This window comes from Impatiens glandulifera, chromosome 5, assembly GCF_907164915.1.
Source record: "Impatiens glandulifera chromosome 5, dImpGla2.1, whole genome shotgun sequence".
Lineage (NCBI taxonomy): Eukaryota > Viridiplantae > Streptophyta > Magnoliopsida > Ericales > Balsaminaceae > Impatiens > Impatiens glandulifera.
The window spans coordinates 32,521,201-32,543,028 of NC_061866.1; the positions used below are offsets into that span (position 1 = coordinate 32,521,201).

Sequence of the window (21,828 nt, forward strand, 5' to 3'; positions counted from 1 at the left end):
TAAATAAAATTAAATATAAAAAAACGAAATCACCGATTGAGATGTTAATTTGAGGAATCTGTTAGACACATTTCACTTAAAACAGTTCCAACGTCTTCCGTTTGTGCTGGAGCTTATCGTACATGGTTGTCTCCCAGAGTACAACGAATCTAATAGTGATTCTGCACTGAAATTACTACTCGTCATACTTGATCAGCGTAACTGAACTATCACTAGGTTTCAACGGAAATATCGAGCAAAGAACTCGAAAAAACACTCACAAAACAAGAAGAGGGCTTTTAGAATTCTAGAGTGAGAAGATATAAGATGATAGAGTTGTTTGAGATTAGAGATGAGAGGTTTAATTTTTGTTGAAAAGTTAAACATTTATAAAAATAAAATCAACCATTAATCATTGATCCAACAACTGACCTTGATTGCCTCTTCATTGCTCCTTATATTTTCTCTTCATTAGAAAATACATGTTACATGATTTTCTAAATTGCTAATAATTCTCTTGTGTTTAAGAACAAATTTGGACCATCACCAAAGCAAAGTTATGTCTTGATTTTAATTTATTTTATACATTTAGATTTATTTTGATTAAGTTTATTCCATAATCATTTAGATATGTTTATAACTTTCAACTTATGTATAGTGTTTTCTTGTTATAGATGAAAAAAATGAGATAGAAAAAGAGATAAAAATATTCTTAGAACTACTTAATGAAATGAGCATTTTCAAGTTAATTCAATGACTTAGAGATTTTATTTATTTAAATTGTACTTACTATGAATGTTTTCTACTCAAAGTTAAAATTAGTTTTATTTTTACATAAATCTTAGTATTTTTACTCTACAAGTATGACCCAGTGGAAAAAGTCGATTTAAGAAACTAAAATGTCACAAAATTTATTAATAAATTTATATGAATGTAGGGTATCACACTTTGAATGTATGAGTCATGATAAATGCCAAATTTTTTATTAACAAATATTTACTAGCATAAATGTTAGACTTAGATACTTGTAATTGGTTTAGGCAATAAAGTAATTTCTCATGCCTCTTTAAAACTACAAATTAAACAGGATAAATAATTTTAAAAATGAGTGGTTTTAAAACAAGTTCTTATTTCATACATGTTTATATGATAAAAACAATTATTAAATGTTATAACCCATTGTATTTCTTTATTTTTGTTTGTGTATGTAGATACATTGACTCCAAATTCATGAGTTATGAAAGCATCACATGCCTTGAGAGATTTGGGTGTTAGCGAGAAGAAAACAATGTCTGTGTTGGAAAAACTTTTGAAATTATACGATAAAAATTTGCAACTTATTGAGGAAGACAACTATAGAGTACTCGCAGATGCTATATTTGAGCAAGATGAAACGCCGGTCTGTATCTTTTCTTTTTTTCAATAATTGATTATTTTATTTTTCTCTTATTATTATTCTTTCATTTTTAACAGAAAGAAGAAAGACCTAATGTTAAGAAGTCGTGTCTAAAGAAGGAAGAAACGAATGGTATCTTGTTCTGTACTAATAATTTTCCGCGAAACAACCATGGTAATATTAGTAAACGCCATTTTGGTGCAACTACATCATCAACAATTATAAACAAAGGAAAACAACCTTCAATAACACTTGAAGGTATGTGTGATGGAAGTGAATAATTTAATATTTTTCATGTTTAATCTATCTAATATTGTCCATGTAAAAAATAATATGTTATAAGTATTAACATTGATTTGTTACATTGTCCAGATAAAAAAAACTTCTTCAAAATTTGTCAACCGAGCTGAGATTTGCGAAAAAGGAAATGTTTCAAAAATTATAGAGAAAAGACATGACATTTCAAAAAGGCAAGAAGCAGTTGTCATTACACTAGTAAACAAGATTAACAATGAACCTACTCCAATATTTCATTATATTTCAAAAAATGTGATAAATGACAAAGCTTATGTAAAATTTTCAATTGCCCGAATTTATGATAATAGTAATAGCTGTGCAACTTGTCACGGTAATTGTGTATCATCTTTTCCACCATGTCATGAATGTGCCCGGGAGACTCTTGGCGATTTTGCATACAACGTGGATGGAATTGTAAAAGAGGACTTTATAGACCAATGTATCTCTATGAATCGCTTTCCAAAAAAGCACAACAAATTTTACTTTAAGGGGGACTGTCCGCTTTAAAAATTGAGAAATGATGCCAATTTGCAAGATTGTCAATGTAGAGGACATTTAATAAAGAAATTCATTAAAGAATGTTGTTGGAAATGCGGATGCAATAAACAATGTGGGAATCGGGTTGTGCAACGAGGTATAAATAAAAAATTGCAAGTTTTTATGACACCTGAAATTGGTAAAGGATGGGGTCTTCGAACCCTACAAGACCTTCCAAAGGGTGCTTTTGTTTTTGAATATGTTGGTGAGATACCTACTAACGCTGAGTTATACGAGGGAGTGTTGGCCAAACGAGATGGTGAAGTGCATACCTATCTTGTTCTACTTGATTCTGATTGGGGCTCAGAAGGTGTCTTAAAAGATGAAGAAGCTCTATGCGTGGATGCTACTTATTATGGAAATATTGCAAGGTTTGTTAATCATAGGTAAGTTAAGGAATTTAATTAATCTCAAATTTAATTTTGTGAAACTTTATTGTTAATGTGTTATTTATTTATTGTGTTAGGTGTTTTGATTGCAATTTGCTTGAAATATCAGTGGAGGTGAAGACTCCAGATCATCATTATTATCATGTAAATATTTGTGAAATTTTGGGCAACATTTTCACATAAATGAGTCATTTTAATAGATTCATTATATTATCTCCTGTCTTTTTCTCATTTTTAATAAGTTATTTTATATCACAATGTGTATTTAATTGATTACCATTCCAGATCTCCCATTTTGTACAGCTTGCATTCTTTACCTCAAGAGAAGTGAAAGCAATGGAAGAATTAAATTGGGTAAGTAGTGTTATCCAATGGTTATTTAGTCTAACACACATTAATAGAATTTTCAATTAGTTCATTTAGATTATGATTTAATCACATATAAAGTTGACATGTTACCAAGTGTTCAAGAAATTTTTAATTAGTTCATTTATAATATCTTGGAGTTTGATTATAAAACTGTTATTATCAAATATATATCTTGATAGGACCTACATAAACATGCCTGATTTCCTGAAGAATTCTTGTCAACCAAACCTCATGACAAGTAGAACCAACAATATTAATGGACACAGCTTTTGTAGATAATAATGAGACTATTGGCTGCATTTTGAAAGACCATAAACTGCTCTACACACAAAAATAGATTTGTTTTTCTTGTCATTTAAGTCTTTCATACTTGTACAACACCATAAGATTCATTGTCCCTCTAAGTTATCTCAATATTCTTTTTCTGTTGCTGCAAGACTGGATTATGTTGTCCTTTCCATAAATATGTTAATGAGATTGCCAAAAAAGACATGATGGTTGGTCTGGTTAGAATCAAATACAAACACATGATGGTTGGTCTTGCTTTTCTCTTTAGCCTTCTTCCTTTTCTAACTTTCTTTCAGGAAGGATGGGATTTACAAAAGAGTTACTCTTATACATTCTTTAATATTTATAACATTTAGATAGAAACTAGTAAATTAAATTAGTTTTTCAATTCTTTTCAAATAAAGTAGTTTTTCAACAATTAACTTTTTACTATTGTTCATTAGTTATTCTTATTGGAACATCTATTGATGTCAAAGAGACTATATGTGTAATTATTCTTATTAATATTTATAACATTTAGATAAAAATGAATAAATGTTGAATTTACATCCAACCTTGGAGATGAAATGACAATTTCAGCTCTAATTGCATTTGTAGTCTATTCCATTCTCTGAGATTTCTCAAAAGCTTTAATTTCCACATCCATAGTATTATTTCATTTTTTCTTTACTTTATAAAGTTGGAACTAGATAAATTTATTTGTCTTCTTCTATTTATTCTTTCTTATTATATCATTTGGATACTTCTCTCTACTAGATTACTCAACCTAAGGAGCCGTCTTCCCTTTTTAGAGGTTTCTAGGTTGAATTATGTTTTCCTAAATCATTTAGCAAAACAATCTCCACTATCTAATTATGCTTATTTTTGTCGTTCGTGTCATTCCGTTTATGTTGCGATAATTTCAAAAGGCCCATAATGACCATTGGGTTGAACTATGTTTTTCTAGACCCTTTAGCGAAACGATATGTGTCGTCTGTGTCATTCGTGTCGTAACGCTGTGTTTATTTAAATCCTACCATTAATAAATAAAAAGAGTATAAATTTTAGATATCTTTTCACTATAGTCCGTTTATTTATATATTATTTTTATTCAAAAATAGTTCGGATTTTTATTTTGAAACCGATGAATACGATATCTTTTCTAAATTAATTATTTATTTTATTCCAATGCAATGAGCATATATATGCATTTTAGAAATAAGTTCATTGGCTTGGGATTATTTTAAAATTATAATTAGGGTGAAAAAAATGTGTGTATATAAAATGCCACTTTTGGACCAAGTTTAAAAATAAATATAAATTTTGGAAAACGCATGTCAAAGTTTTATAAATATACACTTCTCAGGAAATCCCTAATTTATAATTTTATTTATTCATCAATTTAGGAAAGCAATAAAAAGGCGGAGAGATAAAATTTGGCGATCACGTGATCAATGATATCCTTACTCGAATACATATTAGGCAACATGTCGTATGATTTAGATATTGGAGGGTGTTCCTCTAATCTTACCAATGAAGTATGGTGGACTTAGTTTTTAACTCTAACCAAGGTTTGTTCAACTTTTGACCCGACTAAGTTAGTTTTTTAACTACGGCTAAGGTGTGACTAGTAATGCAAGTGTTTGACCCAAATTGGGATATTGAGACATCGCAAAACACTGCACTGTGTCCATGTATGGGTGGATACCTTATGTGTATATATTAATGGTATTAGATATCTTGTCTTGAATAACAGAAAATATATATACATATGATGTTACAAATAAATTAAATAAAATTAAATATAAAAAACGAAATCATCAATTAAGATGTTGATTCGAGGCATGTATTAAACACATTTCACTTAAAACAGTTACATCGTCTCCCGTTTGTGTTGGAGTTTATCGTAGATGGCTGTCTCTTAGGGTACAACGAATCCAGTAGTGATTCTGCACTGAAATCACTACTCGTTGAACTTGATCAGCGTACCTGAACTATCACCGAGTTTTAACGGAAATATCGAGTAAAGTACTCGAAAAAAATACTCACAAAACAAGAAGAGGGCTTTTAGAATTCTAGAGTTTGAAAATATAGGATGATAGGGTTGTTTTAGATTAGAGATGAGGGGTTTTATATTATTGAAAAGTTAAACTTTCATAAAAATAAAATCAACCATTAATCTTTGATCCAACAACTGACCTTGATTGCCTCTTCATTACCCTTTGTATTTTCTCTTCATTAGAAAATACACGTTACATGATTTTCTAAATTGCGAATAATTCTCTTGCATTTAAGCACAGATTTGGACCATCACCAAAGCAATATTATGTCTTGATTTTAATCTATTTTATACATTTAGGTTTATTTTGATTAAGTTTATTCCATATTCATTTAGATATGTTTATACGTGCAAAAAATGAGTGTATATAAAATGCCACTTTTGGAAAAAGTTTGAAAATAAATATAAATTTTGGAAAACACATGTCCAAGCTTAATAAATACACTACCTAGGAAATCCCTAATTTATAATTTTATTTATTCATCAATTTAGGAAAGCAATAAAAGGGCAGAGAGATAAAATTTGGCGATCCACGTGATCAATGATATCCTTACTCTAATGCCTATTAGGAAACATGTAGTATGATTTAGATCTTGGAGTGTGTTTCTCTAATCTTACCCATGAAGTATGGTGGACTTAGTTTTTAAGTCTAACTAAGATTTATTCAACTTTTGACCCGACTAGAGTTAGTTTTTTAACTACGGCTAAGGTGTGACTAATAATGCAAGTGTTAGACTCAAATTGGGATATTGAAATATCGCAAAACATTGTACAAGGTTGTGTCCATGTGTGGGTGGATGCCCTATGTGTATATATTAATGTTGTTACATATCTTGTCTTGAATAACATAAAATGTATAAACATATGATGTTACAAATAAATTAAATAAAATTAAATATACGAAAAACGAAATCACTGATATAGATTTTGATTCGAGCAATGTGTTAGACACATTTTCCTTAAAGTTGTTCCATCGTCTCCAATTTGTGCTGGAACTTATCGTAGATGACTATCTTTCAAGGTACAATGAATCCAGTAGTGATTCTACACTGAAATCACTATTCATTGAACTTGATTAGCGTACCTGAACTATTATCGGGTTTCAACGGAAATATCGAGCAAATAATTCTAAAAAACACTCACAAAATAATAAGAGGGTTTTTGGATTTCTAGAGTGAGAAAATATAAGATAATAGGGTTGTTTGAGAGTAGAGATGGGGGGTTTTATATTATTGAAAAGTTAAACTTTCATAAAAATAAAATCAACCATTAATCTTTGATCCAACAACTGACATTGATTGCCTCTTCATTGCCCTTTATATTTTCTCTTCATTAGAAAATACGTTAGATGATTTTCTAAATTTCTAATAATTATCTTGCGTTTAAGCATATATTTGGACCATCACCAAAGCAAAGTTATGTCTTGATTTTAATCTATTTTATACATTTAGGTTTATTTTGATTAAGTTTATTCCATTGTCATTTACACATATTTATAACTTTCTAATTATGTATAGTGTTTTCTTGTTATAGATAAGAAAATGAAATAGAAAAAGAGATAAAAATATTCTTAGATCTACTTAATGAAATGAGAATTTTCAAGGTGATTCAATGACTTAGAGATTTTATTTATTTAAATTGTACTTACTATGAATGTTTTCTACTCAAAGTTGAGTTTTGTTTTTACATAGATCTTAGTATTTTTACCCTACAAGTATGATTTAGTGGAAGAGTAAACTTAAGAGACTAAAATGTCCTAAATTTTATTAACAAATTTGTATCATGCAAGGGTGAATGTAGGGTGTCACACTTTGAATGTAAGTTTCATGTTAAATGTCACAATTTTTATGTTAGAAATAATGTCTTGAATTAACAGAAAAATATATATACATACGATGTTACAAATAAATAAAAATAAAATAAGATATACGAAGAACAATATCACCGTATTTGATGGTTGATTCGAGGCATGTTTTAGACACATTTCCCTTAAAACAGTTCTACCGTCTCCCCATGTGCTAGAGCTTATCACAGATGGTTGTCTCCCAGGGTACAACGAATCCAGTAGTGATTCAGCACCGAAATCACTACACAACAAGCTTGATAAAGTACCTGAACTATCACCGATTTTCAACGGAAATATCGAACAAAGAACTCAAAGAATACTCACAAAACAAGAAGAAGACTTTTAGAATTCTAGTGTGAGAAAAAATATAAGATAATGTAGTGTTTGAGATTAGAGATGAGGGTTTTATATTGTTGAAAAGTTAAACTTTCATAAAATCAACCATTAATCTTTGATCCAACGGCTGACTTTGATTGTCTCTTCATTGCTGCCATTTGTATTTTACATGATTTTCTTGCAAATAAATTGATAGCAATAAATTGGTAGCAATAATATCATGAAGGTTACAATGACAATTAACAAAATTAAACATATTTAATTTGATAATTGTTCTTCAAGCCATTAAATGTTAATTACATCATTAACAAATTAATTATAATAATTTAATTATTTGGATCAAATTTCACTTTAATTCACGTTTAAATTTTATGTGAATTTCGTTTGAATTTGATTTGATTTTATTTACCCAAATTCTCATTTCCATTCATTAATGGAATTTATGAATTAGTTTAAAATTCTAACAATCCCCCACATTAATGAAAATTGAAAGATTAACCCAGTGAAAGGTTCAACAATTGAATTCTATATAGGATAGGTAGGTGTAACCCTTTGAACCTTCCCTTGTGAAAGCATATAACTTTACTAGCTGATTAGTAGACTCGATGTCGACCTTGAACTATTCTGCCTTTTGTGTAAGCAATTACACACTTTCACATAGAATTCTCCCTGATACATGTCAAGCTCTCATGGATGTGTCCGTTTTGGCCATGGAACACGCGCCTAGTTCTGTGAGAGGGTCTAGAATTGAGCCGTGCAATTCTTTCGAAGCGGCCCCACTTCTCCCTCATATAGGTGATCTCTTTGTTCACAAAGAATCATTAAAAGCGATATGCTTATCCTCGTAAAAATATATATTGTTTCATTATAGGATTAATCCTCAATAATAACTTTCCAAGTCAGTACAAATAGGTTGTCCCATTGAACCTAGTTCTTGGGATCTCCAGTCTGCATAAGTTGGGTTTTCCTTCCTACCAACTTATAGTAGGCTAATGTCTCAAAAGATTTCAAACTATCTCTCTATTCAATAATCTGATTAGTGGATCCACAATGTTATCTTTGACTTACATAGTCAAATTTGATAATTTCATTAGAGAGTATAGTATAATGACATTATGTCTAAGACGTGTATGTCTAGACTTGTCACTGACTCTAAGCTTGTCCAATTTCTAATTACTATCATAATAATTAGAAATTTATGTTGGTACATTCTTAGTTAACCTTGGAACATCTTCTAATAAGAAGCATAGTCATTCGTACATGCTTATCATTTAATTTTTTATGAAAATATTGTTTACTTGGCTAACTAGTAGACAAAATGTCTTTGAACTATTCTGCCTTCGTGTAAACGATTATATATTTTACATAAAAATATTTTATGTTTTGACATAAGTCAAAAATATAGATTATAACGTTTAATTTATTCATCATAAATTTCTTAGAAGATTTCCATACGTAGATTGCACTTCTAAGTGTAAGCATATTCACTTTAAGACGTAAAGTCTTTCATTTAATAATATCAATATATCATTTGATAACAACATGATATTTTGTTTAGTGCAATTCATATCCTTTATGGATTTAATCATTTTTATCGTAATTTTCAACGATAAAAATATCATACAAAAGACATGTAATGAAATAATTTTCATTGTCTTCATGATATATATAATTGTCACATCCACTTTTTAATAAAAGTATGATCAAATTTTCATATCATTATTATAAAATTTGTTATAAGTCATATCAAAACTTTATAAACTTTCTTTTTCATTTATTTCATAAAATCCTTTTGAAGACATTGGTTCTTCAAAGTTTTATGAAAATAATGTCAAAATATGACACGTTTCTTGATTTCAAAATCCTCAAATCTAAAATATCGATTTGAACACCAACTCAGCAAATATAAACAAGACATTTTCTTGTTATTTTCTTTCTTTTTGTAAAGTTGCGCAACTTTATCTTTTATAGAGAACATATTTCTCTAACAATAAATTATCTTTTTATTTATCATAATATACACAATTATTTTTGTGTTATAATCAATAAAAATATTTGCCCCCACATTCGTGTTGGTACCCTTTTTTAAATCACACACTTATATAATTTAAATCAATGATTTTCTAATCAAGAATTTGTCACACAATTCTTTTACAAATTTCTTTTGTTATACTTATCATTCCATTCGTTCGGGAAGCTGATCATCTCCAGGCTTTTATAGAATTTGTCCCAAAGCTCCGAAGCAATACATCAGCTCCCGAATAGGTGATCTATGGTTTCTTCATTTCCTCTACATAGAAGACAGCTCGCGTCCGAGATGCTCATATACTTGCTAATACGATCACGAGTGCTGAGTCTTTCCCAGAAGGCGAGCCATAAGATGAACTGGTGTCTAGGGATAATCTTCGTTGACCATACAAGAGGAGCCCATTCTACTTTCTGCGTTTTTTCACGGATTATCTCCCATATTTTCTTCGATACCAGCTTCCCATTGTCCTCATCTTTCCATTCATGAATATCTGGTCTGTCGTGTAGTTGTATGTTACTTATATGATCAAGTATACTCTATCCTTCTAAATTTCTTCTTAGGAGTGAGTCCCAATTCCCGTCTTTAATGTCTCTGATTTTTGCTTCTGTGCAGTTCCTTCTGATGCGGGTATTTTGAAACTCCTCCTTGTGGATGATAGACTGGTTTTCCAACCAGGGGTCATGCCAGAATATAGTGCCTTTCCTGTCCCCTAGCCGGATGTCATAAAGATCTGCAATATCGCTTCAATTTAAGAATTTTTTTCAGAGACCATCTCATACCTTCATGAATTTTGCAGGTCCAGATGCTGGTTTCGTATTTCATAAACCTCGTATGCACCCATTTGATCCATAGTGACTCATGATTGAGCTCCAAATCCCATAGATGCTTGAAGGTGAGAGTCTTGTTCCACTCGATAGAGTTCTTCAAGCCGATGCCTCCATCGTCCTTCGGTTTGCAGAGAGCAGTCCATTTGACTTTTTTTCCTTCTCTTCCGCTATTGCCCCAGATAAAGTTCCTCATCAGCGTGTCGAACTCCTTCATTACCTTCTTTGGAATGACCATCTTCTGCGCCTAGTAACCAACTATTCCCATGACCACGGTTTTGATAAGTTCGATCCTCCATGCATAAGAAAGTTTTTTCGCTACCCAGTCAGATATAGTATTTTTCACCTTTTTAATCAGCGGCTTGCAGTGTGAGATCTCTATCTGCTTCGCGGTTAATGGAATTCCTAAGTACCTTACGAGAAAACTGCCTTCCTTGATGCCCATGATGTTGAAGATGTCCTGTTGTGTTTCGTCCTTCACGCCTCCATAAAATACCACACTTTTGCTTTCATTAATAGTTAAACTTGTAACCTCATAAAAGAACGTTAGTGCAACCCTAATAGTTTTAATGGAATAGATGTCTGCGTGCGCTAGAATGAACAAATCGTCAACAAAACATAAATAGGTTACCTCCTCTACCTCACAGAATGGGTGAAAAATGTATGGACGATTCTTTCGGAACATCACGAAGATGCTCTCAAAGATCGTCATGATAGCTACGAAAAGGTAAGAAGAGAGGGGGTCCCAAGATTGGATTATGTTGTCCTTTCCATAAATATGTTAATGAGATTGACAACAAACACATGATGGTTGGTATGGTTAGAATCAAATATACAAATGGTTGGTCTTGCTTTTATTTTGAGCCTTCTTCCTTTTCTAGCTTGCTTTCAGGAAGGATGGGATTTACAAAAAAGTTACTGTTATACATTCTTTAACATTTAGATAGAAACATGTAAATTAACTTAGTTTTGCAATTCTTTTCAAATAAAGTAGTTTTTCAACAATTAACTTTTTACTATTTATCATTAGTTATTCTTATTGGAACATCTATTGATGTCAAAAAGACTAATATGTGTAATTATTCTTGTTAATATTTATAACATTTAAATAAAAATGAATAAATGTTGAATTTACGTCCAACCCTGGAGTTGAAATAATAATTTCAACTAATTTGTGTAGTTTATTCCATTCTTTGAGATTTCTCTAAAGCTTTAATTTCCACATCCATAGTATTCTTTCATTCATTTCTTTACTTTATAAAGTGGGAACTTGTCTTCTTCTATTTATTCTTCCTTATTATATCACCTGGATACCTCTCTCTAGTAGATTACTCAACCTAAGAAGCCGTCTTCCCTTGTCTCTCTCTTTTCTCTTCTCTCTACCCTCTTCCTTTTTTTCAGAGGTTTCTAGGTTGAATTATGTTTTCCTAAATCCTTTATCAAAACAATCTCCACTCTCCAGTTATGCTTATTTGTGTCGTTCATGTCATCTCGTTCATGTTGCGATAATTTCAATAGCCCATAGAGACTATTTGGTTGAATTATGTTTTTTTTAGATCCTTTAGCGTTATTCGTGTCATTAACACCGTATTTATTTAAAGCCTACAATAAATAAATAAAAATACTATAAATTATAGATATGTTTACAATATAGTCCATTTATTTATATATTACTTTTATTCAAAAATAGTCAGGATTTTTATTTTCAAACCAATGAATACGATATTTTTCTAAATTAATTATTTATTTTAATCCCGTACAATGAGCATATATGCATTTTTGAAATAAGTTCGTTGGCTTGGGATTATTTTAAAATTATAATTAGGGTGCAAAAAATGAGTGTATATAAAATGCCACTTTTGGACAAAGTTTGAAAATAAATATTAATTTTGTTAAACGCATGTCCAAGCTTGATAAATATACACTACCCAGGAAATCCCTAATTTATAATTTTATTTATTCATCAATTTAGGAAAGCAATAAAAGGACGGAGTGATAAAATCAGGCGATCTACGTGATCAATGATATCCTTACTCTAATGCCTATTAGGCAAAATGTTGTATGATTTAGATCTTGGAGTGTTTTCCTCTAATCTTACCCATGAAGTATGGTGGACTTAGTTTTTAACTCTAACCAAGGTTTGTTCAACTTTTGACCTGACTAGAGTTAGTTTTTTAACTACGGTTAAGGTGTGACTAGTAATGCAAGTGTTTGACTCAAATTGGGATATTGAGACATCGCAAAACACTGCACGAGGTTGTGTTCATGTGTGGGTGGATGAATGCCATATGAGTATATATTAATGTTGTTACATATCTTGTCTTAGATAACATAAACTATATATAAATATGATGTTACAAATAAATTAAATCTACGAAAAACGAAATCACCGATTGAGATTCTGATTCGAGGCATTTGTTAGTCACATTTTCCTTAAAATAATTCCATCGTCTCCCATTTGTGCTGGAGCTTATCGTAGATGACTGTCTTCCAGGGTACAACGAATCCAGTAGTGATTCTGCAATGAAATCACTGCTCGTCGAACTTGATCAGTGTACCTGAACTATCACCGGGTTTAAAAAAAATATCAAACAAAGAACTCAAAAAATCACTCACAAAATAAGAATAGGCTTTTAGAATTCTAGAGTCAGAAAATATAATATGATAGGGTTGTTTGAGATTATAGATGAGGGGTTATATATTGTTGAAAAGTTAAACTTTTATAAAAATAAAATCAACCATTAATCTTTGATCAAATAACTGATATTGATTGCCTCTTCATTGCCCTTTGTATTTTTTCTTCATTAGAAAATACACGTTACATGATTTTCTAAATTGCTAATAATTCTCTTGCGTTTAAGCACGAATTTGGACCATCACCAAAGCAAAGTTATGACTTAATTTTAATCTATTTTATACATTTTGGTTTATTTGATTAAGTTTATTCCATAATCATTTAAATATATTTATAACTTTCAACTCATGTATAGTGTTTTCTTGTTATAGATGAAAAAAATGAGAAAGAGAAAGAGATAAAAATATTCTTAGATCTACTTAATAAAATGAGCATTTTTAAAGTTTATTCAATGACTTAGAGCTTTTATTTATTTAAATTGTACGTACTAATGAATGTTTTCTACTCAAAGTATAAATTAGTACATAAATCTTAGTACTTTTACCCTACAAGTATGACAAAGTGGAAAAAGTCAATCTAAGAGTCTAAAATATCACAAATTTTATTAACAAATTTGTATGAATGTAGGGTGTCACACTTTGAATGTATGTGTCATGCTAAATGACACAAATTATATTAATAGATATTTACTAACATAAAAGTTTAGACTTAGATACTTGTAATTGGTTTAGGCAATAAACTGATTTCTCCATGCCTCTTTAAAACTACAAATTAAATAGGATAAATAATTTTAAAAATGAGTGGTTTTAAAACAAATTTAATTTCATACATGTTTATGTGATAAAAACAATTATTAAATGTTATAACCCATTGTATTTCTTTATTTTTGTTTGTGTATGTAGGAATAATGACTCCAAATTCAAGAGTTGTGAAAGCATCACATGCCATAAGAGATTTGGGTGTTAGCGAGGAGAAAACAATGTCTGTGATGGAAAAACTTTTAAAATTATACAATAAAAATTGGAAACTTATTGAGTAAGACAACTATAGAGTTCTCAGATGCTATATTTGTGCGAGATGAAACGCCGGTCTGTCTCTTTTCTTTTTTTCAATAATTGATTAATTTATTTTTCTCTTATTATTATTCTTTCATTTTTAACAGAAAGAAGATAGACCTATTGTTAAGAAGTCGTGTCTAAAGAAGGAAGAAACGGATGATATGTACTAATAATTTTCCGCGTAACAACCATGGTAATATTAGTAAACGCCATTTTGGTGCAACTACATCATCTACAATTATAAACAAAGGAAAACAACCTTCAATAAAACATGAAGGTATGTGTGATGGAAGTGAATAATTTCATATTTTTCATGTTTAATCTATCTAATATTGTCCATGTGAAAAATAATATGTTATAAGTATTAATATTGATTTGTTACATTGTCCAGATAAAAAAACTTCTTCAAAATTTGTCAACCGTGCTGAGATTTGAGAAAAAGGAAATGTTTCAAAAATTATAGAGAAAAGACATGACATTTCAAAAAGGCAAGAAGCAGTTGTCATTACACTAGTAAACGAGATTAACGATGAACCTACTCCAATATTTCATTATATTTCGAAAAATGTGATAAATGACAAAGCTTATGTAAAATTTTCATTGGCCCGAATTTATGATAATAGTAATAGCTGTGCAACTTGTCACGGTAATTGTGTATCATCTTTTCCACCATGTCATGAATGTGCCCGAGAGACTCTTGTCGATTTTGCATACAACGTGGATGGCATTGTAAAAGAGGACTTTATAGACCAATGTATCTCTATGAATCGCTTTCCAAAAAAGCACAAGAAATTTTACTTTAAGGGGGACTGTCCGCTTTAAAAATTGAGAAATGATGCCAATTTGCAAGATTGTCAATATAGAGGACATTTAATAAAGAAATTCATTAAAAAATGTTGTTGGAAATGCGGATGCAATAAACAATGTGGGAATCGGGTTGTGCAACGATGTATAAATAAAAAATTGCAAGTTTTTATGACACCTAAAATTGGTAAAGGATGGGTCTTCGAACCCTACAAGACCTTCCAAAGGGTGCTTTTGTTTGTGAATATGTTGGTGAGATACCTACTAACGCTGAGTTATACGAGGGAGTGTTGGCCAAACGAGATGGTGAAGTGCATACCTATCTTGTTCTACTTGATTCTGATTGGGGCTCAGAAGGTGTCTTAAAAGATGAAGAAGCTCTATGCGTGGATGCTACTTATTATGGAAATATTGCAAGGTTTATTAATCATAGGTAAGTTAAGGAATTTAATTAATCTAAAATCTAATTTTGTGAAACTTTATTGTTAATGTGTTATTTATTTATTGTGTTAGGTGTTTTGATTGCAATTTTCTTGAAATATCAGTGGAGGTGGAGACTCCAGATCATCATTATTATCATGTAAATATTTGTGAAATTTTGGGCAACATTTTCACATAAATGAGTCATTTTAATAGATTCATCATATTATCTCATATCTTTTCTCATTTTTAATAAGTTATTTTATATCACAATGTGTATTTAATTGATTACCATTCCAGATCTCCCATTTTGTACAGCTTGCATTCTTTACCTCAAGAGAAGTGAAAGCAATGGAAGAACTAAATTGGGTAAGTAGTGTTATCCAATGGTTATTTAGTCTAACACATATTAATAGAATTTTCAATTAGTTCATTTAGATTATGATTTAATCACATATAAAGTTGACATGTTACCAAGTGTTCAAGAAATTTTTAATTAGTTCATTTATAATATCTTGGAGTTTGATTATAAAACTGTTATTATCAAATATATATCTTGATAGGACCTACATAAACATGCCTGATTTCCTGAAGAATTCTTGTCAACCAAACCTCATGACAAGTAGAACCAACAATATTAATGGACACAGCTTTTGTAGATGATAATGAGACTATTGGCTTCATTTTGAAAGACCATAAACTGCTCTACACACAAAAATAGATTTGTTTTTCTTGTCATTTAAGTCTTTCTTATTAAGTTATCTCAATATTCTTTTTCTGTTGCTGCAAGATTGGATTATGCTGTCCTATCCATAAATATGTTAATGAGATTGCCAACAAACACAAGATGGTTGGTCTGGTTAGAATCAAATACAAACACATGATGGTTGGTCTTGCTTTTCTTTTGAGCCTTCTTCCTTTTCTAGCTTGCTTTCAGGAAGGATGGGATTTACAAAAGAGTTACTCTTATACATTCTTTAACATTTATAACATTTAGAAAGAAACTAGTAAATTAACTTAGTTTTTTAAATTCTTTTCAAATAAAGTAGTTTTTCAACAATTAACTTTTTACTATTGATCATTAGTTATTCTTATTGGAACATCTATTGATGTCAAAAAGACTATGTGTAATTATTCTTATTAATATTATAACATTTAAATAAAAATGAATAAATGTTGAATTTACATCCAACCTTGGAGTTGAAATGACAATTACAACTCTAATTGCTACATTTGTAAATAAGTGTGTGTAGTCTATTCCATTCTTTGAGATTTCTCCAAATCTTTAATTTCCACATCCATAGTATTCTTTGATTCTTTTCTTTACTTTATAAAGTGTGAACTAGATAAATTTATTTGTCTTCTTCTATTTATTCTTCCTTAATATATCATGCTTCCCTTATCTCTATCTTCTTTCTTCCCTTATCTGGTTTCTAAGTTGAATTATGTTTTCCTAAATCCTTTAGCAAAACAATCTCCACTCTCCAATTATACTCTCCAATTATGCTTATTTGTGTCTTTCGTGTCATTCCGTTCATGTTGCGATAATTTCGAAAGGCACATAAAGACCATTGGGTTGAATTATGTTTGAATTATGTTTTTCTAGATCCTCTGACGAAACTATATGTGTCGTCTGTGTCATTCATGCTGTTAACGCCGTTTTTATTTAAATCCTACAATAAATAAATAAAAACACTATAAATTTTAGATATCTTTTCAATATAGTCCATTTATTTATATAATAATTTTATTCAAAAATAGTCCGGATTTTGTTTTTGAAACCATGAATACGATATCTTTTCTAAATTAATTATTTATTTTAATACCATGAAATGAGCATATATACGCATTTTTAGAAATAAGTTGGTTGACTTGGGATTATTTTAAAATTATAATTAGGGTGAAAAAATGAGTGTATATAAAATGCCACTTTTGAATAAAGTTTTAAAATAAATATAAATTTAGAAAACGCATGCCCAAGCTTGATAAATTTACACTACCCAGGAAATCCCTAATTTATAATTTTATTTATTCATCAATTTAGGAAAGGAATAAAAGGGCGGAAAGATAAAATCTGGCGATCCACGTGATCGCCAGATATCCTTACTCGAATGCCTATTAGGCAACATGTTGTATGATTTAGATCTTGAAATGTTTTCCTCTAATCTCACCCATGAAGTATGGTGGACTTAGTTTTTAACTCTAACCAAGGTTTGTTCAACTTTTGACCCGACTAGAGTTATTTTTTTAACTACGGCTAAGGTGTGACTAGTAATGCAAGTATTTGACTCAAATTGGGATATTGAGACATCGCAAAACACTGCACGAGGTTGTGTCCATGTGTGGGTGGATGCCCTATGTGTATATATTAATGTTGTTACATATCTTGACTTAAATTACAGAAAATATATATACATATGATGATACAAATAAATTAAATAAAATTAAATATACGAAAATCGAAATCACCGATTGAGATATTGATTCGAGGCATGTGTTATACACATTTCCCTTAAAACATTTCCATCGTCTCCCGTTTATACTTGAATTTATCGTAGATGACTGTCTCCCAGGGTACAACGAATCCAGTAGTGATTCTGCATTGAAATCACTACTCGTCGAACTTGATTAGCGTACCTGAACTATCACTGAGTTTTAACGAAAATATTGAGCAAAGAACTCAAAAAAACACTCACAAAACAAGAAGAGGGCTTTTGGAATTCTAGAGTGAAAAATATAAGATGATAGGGTTGTTTGAGATTAGAGATGAGGAGTTTTATATTGTTGAAAAGTTAAACTTTCATAAAAATAAAATCAACAATTAATTTTTGATCCAATAGCTCACCTTGATTGCCTTTTCATTTCCCTTTGTATTTTTTCTTCATTAAAAAATACACGTTACATGTCACAAATTTTATTAACAGATATTTACTAGCATAAAGGTACTCAGATACTTGTAATTGGTGTAGAATATAAACAAATTTCTCCATGCCTCTTTAAAATTTCTTTAAAACTAGAAATTAAACAAGATAGATAATTTTAAAAATTCTAAGTTTTATCACAAATTTTAATGTCATACATGTTTATGTTATAAAAACAATTATTAAATGTTATAACCCATTGTATATCTTTATTTTTGTTTGTGTATGTAGCAATAATGACTCCAAATTCAAGAATTGTGAAAGCATCACATGCCACGAGAGATTTGGGTGTTAGCGAGGAGAAAACAATGTCTGTATTGGAAAAACTTTTGAAATTATACAATAAAAATTGGCAACTCATGGAGGAAGACAACTATAGAGTACTCGCAGATGCTATATCTGAGCGAGATGAAACGCCAATTTGTCTCTTTTCTTTTTTTCGATAATTGATTAATTTATTTTTCTCTTATTATTATTCTTTCATTTTAACAGAAAGACGATAGACCTAATGTTAAGAAGTCGTGTCTAAAGAAGGAAGAATCGGATGATTACTTGTTTTGTACTAATAATTTTCCGAGAAACAAACATGGTAATATTAGTAAACGCCATTTTGGTGTAACTACATCATCGACAATTATAAACAAAGGAAAACAACCTTCAATAACATTTGAAGATATGTGTGATGGAAGTGAATAATTTCAAAATTTTCATGTTTAATCTATCTAATAATGTCCATGTTAAAAATAATATGTTATACATTACCGTATTAACATTGATTAGTTACATTGTCCAGATTAAAAAACTTCTTCAAAATTTGTCAACAGTGCTGAGATTTGCGAAAAAAGAAATGTTTTACAAAGTATAGAGAAAATACATGACAATTCAAAAGTAAAGAAGCAGTTGTCATTACACTAGTAAACGAGATTAACGATGGACCTCCTCCAACATTTCATTATACTTCGAAGAAGTTGATATATGACAAAGCTTATGTAAATTTTTCATTGGACCGAATTGATGATAATAGTAATAGCTGTGCAACTTGTCACGGTAATCGTGTATCGTCTTATCCACCCTGTGAATGTGCCCGAGAGACTCATGGCGATTTTGCATATAACCTGGATGGCATTGTAAAAGAGGACTTCGTAGACCAATGTATCTCTATGAACTGCTTTCCAGAAAAGCACAACAAATTTTACTGTAAGGGGACTGTCCGCTTCAAAAATTGAGAAATGATGCCAATTTGGAAGATTGTCAATGTAGAGGACATTTAATAAAGAAATTCATTAAAGAATGTTGGTGGAAATGCGGATGCAATAAACAAAGTGGGAATTGGGTCGTGCAACGAGGTATAAATAAAAATTTGCAAGTTTTATGAAATCGGAAGTTGGTAAAGGATGGGGTCTTCGAACCCTACAATGCCTTCCAAAGGGTGCTATGTTTGTGAATATGTTGTAGAGATACTAACAAACGCTGAGTTATACGAGCAAGTGTTGGACAAGCGAGATGGTGAAGTGCATACCTATCCTGTTCTACTTCTGGATGCTGATTGGGACTCAAAAGGTGTCTTAAAAGATGAAGAAGCTCTTATTGAAAAATTGCAAGGTTTAATCATAGGTAAGTTAAGGAATTTAATTCTGTGAAACTTTATTGTTAATGTGTTATTTATTTATTGTGTTAGGTGTTTTGATTGCAATTTGCTTGAAATACAAGTGGAGGCGGAGACTCCAGATCATCATTATTATCATGTAAATATTTGTGGAATTTTTGTGCAACATTTTCACATAAATGAGTCATTTTAATAGATCCATTATATTATCTCTAGTATCTCCTATCTTTTTCTCTTTTTTAATAAGTTATTTAATATCACAATGTGTATTTAATTGATTACCATTCCTAATCTCCCATTTTTTACAGCTTGCATTCTTTACCTCAAGAGAAGTGAAAGAAAAGGAAGAATTAAATTGGGTAAGTAGTGTTACCCTATGGGTATTTAGTCTAACACATATTAATAGAATTTTCAATTAGTTCATTTAGATTATTATTCAGTCACATAAAAAGAAGACATATTACCAAGTGTTCAAGACATTTTTAATTAGTTCATTTATAATATCTTGGAGAGTATGATTATAAAACTGTTATTATCAAATATGTATCTTGATAGGACCTACATTAACATGGCTGATTTCCTCAATAATTCTTGTCAACCAAACCTCATGACAAGTAGAACCAACAATATTAATGGACTCAGCATTTGTAGATGATAATGAGACTATTGGCTGCATTTTGAAAGACCATAAACTGCTCTACACACAAAAATAGACGTGTTTCATTTAAGTCTTTCATTCTTGTACAACACCATAAGATTCATTGTCCCTCTAAGTTATCTCAATATTCTTTTTCTGTTGCTGCAAGATTGGATTATGTTGTCCTTTCCATAAATATGTTAATGAGATTGCCAATAAACACATGATGGTTGGTCTGGTTAGAATCATATACACACACATAATGGTTGGTCTTGCTTTTCTTTTTTGCCTTCTTCCTTTTCTAGCTTGCTTTTAGGAAGGATGGGATTTACAAAAGAGTTACTCTTATACATTCTTTTACATTTATAACATTTAGATAGAAACGGTTAGAAAAAGAACTTAATCAAATTTGTTAATTAAATGTGCAGGAACAGCTTCAACCGAATCAGCTGAACTAATCAACAGAATCAACTAAACCAAATAATCAAACTGATTTATCTTCTTAGTAAAAAAGAATCGACTCAAAACATATTTGATGATAAGCCAAATCGGTTCAACCTTCAGATCCGGCCAGAAGTTCTAAACCGATAAATTTCGGCTGGCTCATGAAATCGAAGATCATAAGGCCAACGTGAAGATTATTCAAAATCACGAATAATCTGAAGATGACGTAACCAAATATTTTGGGAATATGGAAAGAAGGATTCGATATAAGGCATGCGACAAATCTAATCATTACAGATCTTATCAAAGTTTACAAGCAACCCTTACGGTGCAGGTGGCTGCCTTCAATGCATGACTGCCACATGTACAAAAAGCAAAGCTACCTACTCTAGCTGGCTCAGCTGACCAATCAACAGATGATAGAGAAATATGATTGTTGTCATATTTCCTATATAAAAGGAAGCCAAGTGCAGTAAATAAAAATATACAACGTGCGCGAGCTATAAAACCCAGTTTTCACCTGATCAAGCCTGAAAAGAATCTTGAGTTCATACAGTTTTCTTGATCAAAAGTGAAACTGTTGTAAACGTTAAATACTCTGTGAAAAAGTGTATTAAAATACTGTGTGAGTATTGTAAAGTGAATATCGAGCATTAAATAAGCATCGATCGTATTGTTGTAATATTCCATTAGTGAATATCCATAAAAAGGGTGACGTATGAGGGTTTTGCTCCGAACATCCATAAAAAAATCTGTGTTCTGTGTCCTTTACTTACTTTTTTGTTACTACACTAACCGAACCGATATCTCTCCACCTCAACCGAACCGAATTCACTTCACTTAAACCGATCTCAATACTCTCTTTTATTAACTGAACCGTGTGTAGTTTCTTGAGGTTGAAACAGACATTTCCGCCCTTGAACTTTGTTCAAGAGTCTGTGACAACCTATGTAGTGTTAAGAGCAGCTCTAATCT

General features: G+C 30.6%; 2 pseudogenes; both read left to right on the forward strand.

Annotated features, from left to right (window-relative positions):
- The first annotated feature begins 1,216 nt into the window (after nt 1-1,216).
- Nucleotides 1,217-13,871, forward strand: LOC124939231 (annotated as a pseudogene).
- A 306-nt stretch (nt 13,872-14,177) lies between these two features.
- LOC124939232 lies at nt 14,178-19,392 on the forward strand (annotated as a pseudogene).
- Nucleotides 19,393-21,828: the final 2,436 nt, after the last annotated feature.